Here is a 3719-nt window from a genome sequence, read left to right on the forward strand (position 1 = left end):
TTCCACGGTGGCCAGACAGAAGCCAGGGAGACCCAGAGCAGGTTGAGTTGCAATGAGTCAAGGCATTGTTTTAGGATGAAGAGAAGGGAGCTGATGGGAGAGAACTGAGAGAAAACAGGGCTAACTGGCTGGTGGGGGTGAGGGAGAAGAGTCCACAATGACATTCGGTTTTCCAGGTTGAGTGTTGTGGGGCAGGGGCCATTTGCTGAGTTAGAGAGCACAATAGATTTAGAGACTCAGCAAAGAATTTAGTTCAGGGGCCACCGAGTTTAAGATACCTATTGAATATCTCCTTGCAAATGTTCAGGAAACAGCTGAGTATGAGGTATGGGGTTCTGGAGAGAGATTTGTCTAAAGATGGGGATGGGACAGATGAAGTTTGTTGGGGGAGTGTAGGTTGAAGGGAGTCGCGGGGGGAGGGCTTAATTAGTCGCTTGTGTATAGGCTTATGATATGTTCTGTAGAAACTGACATCTTTTTCCCTCGCCCGCTGTCCCTCAGAGCCCCAGTCCCCACAGATGGTGCAGGATCCCCAAAGGGAAGGATTGATGGCAATTACCCAGCTGATTTCCTCATTAGAACTATTTAGTTTAATATTTTGTTGCGATTACACTCCATAATGTGGGTGGTCCTCATCAAACAGCTGGAGCTCTTAAGAGCAAGAACTGAGGGTTCTGGGGATCAGAATTTCTGCCTCAAGACTTCATCATCACTTACAAGAATTTCTAGCTTGCCAGCTTCCCCTAAGTAATTTGAACTTCTTTATGAACTTTACCAAAATTTCCAGCCCACCCACCTGCCCTACAAAATTCGAATTTGCCTGCCCCCACAATTGCATGAGCCAATTCCTTAAAATAAAATCTCTTGCCTTCTCTCTCGCTTTCATTCTCTGCAATTTTTTTTTTGCCAGAAACAGATTGCATCATTAATGAATCACATAATACAAAAGAATGAGAATATTCAATGGGCACTTGGTAAAACGCTGCCTTTTCCCAAAAAGCAGGCAGAAATTAAGACACAATAGATGGTTAAAAAGCATAAGTCTGAAGAGTGAAAACATGGCATTTGTGTACATACATATATACATACACACACACACACACACACACACACACACATATATAGGTTCTATTTCTCTGGAGAGCCCTGACAAACACACAGAGCAAGAGCATTAACCTAACTGTACCCTCATTGGTTGCCCATCTGTTTTTGCCCCTATGGTGCCATGTTCTATTAACCACCTGCTTACATGCCTGTGGGTCAAGGCTCCTTGGCTAACCTTTTCCATAATTGCAGCCCTCTGGATTTGGGTAGTTAAGTATCACCATCTGGACTATACTGCCTCAGGGCCCCATCATACTCATTGCTATTAATGATCCAAGCTCTGTTAATGTCTCTCACGGCATCAGTCATGGCCTTTAGAGAAGATCCATCACTGACCTTCTTAGTAACGCTGGCGTCCTTCTCACCAGTGCATTCCTGGGAGCCTTGGTGAACTATGTGTCCTCTGGGCTCCCATGAAGTATAATCTTTGTAGTTCTTCTGGCCTCACATATCATTCCAACATGCCCACTTCTCTGACTTTTTTAATCCCTTCTTCCACTTGTCTTCCTTGGCAGTTGAGCTGGGAGTTTACACCATCCTCTGGAGTTAATGAATTCTCACTTATCCAGGCTTATGTCCCAGCCCTCATCCTTACGCATCCTTAAAATCCAATCCCATGGCATTCTCCTGGTTAATGCAGTTAGCTTTTGCAGCAACTCTGGGGTGTAATTTCCTCCTCCCGTATCAGACCCAGCATATATTCAGCCAGGTTATCCTGGAATTTTGCCATAGTTATCAGCCTGGCGGCCAAGAGAGAGAAGGGGGCAAACCCTAGGAGTTTGCCTCCTGGGCGAGAGACCTCTGCATGGGGAAAGTACCAGTTCTTAATAGAAAAGAATATGCCACCTCTACAACTTCAAGGGTTTGGGGAATTCCACAGGTCACAGTTCTGAATTGGAGGCAAAGAGTTGAGTGATCAATACTTTTTAGATTTTATCACAGGCATGAATTTTGCTGATAAAAGCTGGAGAAATGCTAGTGTGTTTTACAATGAAAAACAGAACATTTCCCATGAATCTCCAGCTGCTGCTGTTTTTTGCACCTCATCCAGGTATCTGCTTCACTGAAATAGTACAAAGGGCACCAGATTATGAAGTGTATAATGGAATAAAAAGAAATGCAACATTGGTGTTTCCAGCCACCAGGAAGTCTTTTCCTACAGTTTATGAAGCCTAAGCCTAAGCTGTACAGAACTTGGATGAGCTCCAGTCACTCACAGTGGATACGTATGGGACAACCCTACTGATCAAATGACCCCCACATAAGACATGAGTCCAACATTAAGATGCTTTTCCATGGAAGCTGTTTAGCCTAGGTTTATGTTTGCCCAGCAGAGTCACAAGTGAGAACTCTTCTTTGGTCTTACCATTTTTTGCTTTCGATTATTTGGCCATTTTTATTTCTATTAAATTGAGTTTAGTAGATGTTGGGGACCAACCAATGCTAAAAGCAGTGGTCATTACTGCTCTTATAGTTGTTCTTACTTCTAACCAGAGGAGGGCAGTCAGAGTACATTTTAGAGATGGTGCAGCAGCTCATACATGGGAGACCTCTGAAAGATTTTCCATTTTAATATGACATAGTCTTGAGTCCTTTTCCTCAGAGCAACATGTAGATCCAAATTTAAGGCCAATTGTAGATGAAAGATGAGGCCTCTTTTAAGGTACTACCCAAAGCTTAAGCATTAAAAGCATAAATAGCAATAAATGTTATCAGAATATCTTTTTTCCACTGGAAAGAAAATTAGACATCAGAGCCTTGCCTTTCATGTCCTTGATATACTCACTATGTTATAATTAAAAGTTATTTTTTCAACACCTTTCAATATATTTTACTGTTAATCAAAATACAATTTTGGCACAGAACATTGTCTCTCCTACTGAGGTTGGGTGCTGCTCTTTTAGCTTTTCCTTAAAACCCTAATGGTGATTTAGTAATTAATAATAACACAGTTAAGGCCATCATGCATTTGAGGCAATAAGCAAAATGAAGAGGAAGAATGATGGCTCCCAGAGTAAAACTTTCAAGTTTTGCCTTTGCCTTTTTGATTGAAGTCACAGTCATTCTCACAACCAAACTTGTCAAGCAGCACGTTGAAAGCACAGGTTTTGAAGCCAGGTAGAATTCATTTCCTTTTTTGGCTCAGTTGTGAGTTTTAGGGTAAGTCTCTTAATTTCTGAGTCAGTTTTTTCTCCAGCCTGGAAGTTGAACATTGATCTTACTGAGCAGTAAAAAATGAAGCAAGATCTATTGCTGCTAGTTTGACCACACTAGCCAGGCACTTACCAGTCACTCCCTCCAAAGAGTAGAAGAGCCTTTGCTTTGGTTTGGTCATACAGACATTAGCCCAAATATATCTGGTTTTTCTCTACTAACCCTATTTTCAATATTAAGAAGCAAAATTCAGATTTTGTTATCATACATCCCAAAATTGTCATAATTCTCAAATTTCCACTTTTGTATAAAATCCATTTTCTTCTATGGGCGCCTCCCTTTCCTTCCAGAATATCAATACCAAAAGTAATAAGAAGTGATACATAAAAGTGTTCTCATTTCCCTAGTTATAGGTTAATCTGAGTGTGTGTAATAGTTACCTCTTTGTAGGAAACCTAGTT

This window comes from Dasypus novemcinctus, chromosome 14, assembly GCF_030445035.2.
Source record: "Dasypus novemcinctus isolate mDasNov1 chromosome 14, mDasNov1.1.hap2, whole genome shotgun sequence".
Taxonomy (NCBI): Eukaryota; Metazoa; Chordata; class Mammalia; order Cingulata; family Dasypodidae; genus Dasypus; species Dasypus novemcinctus.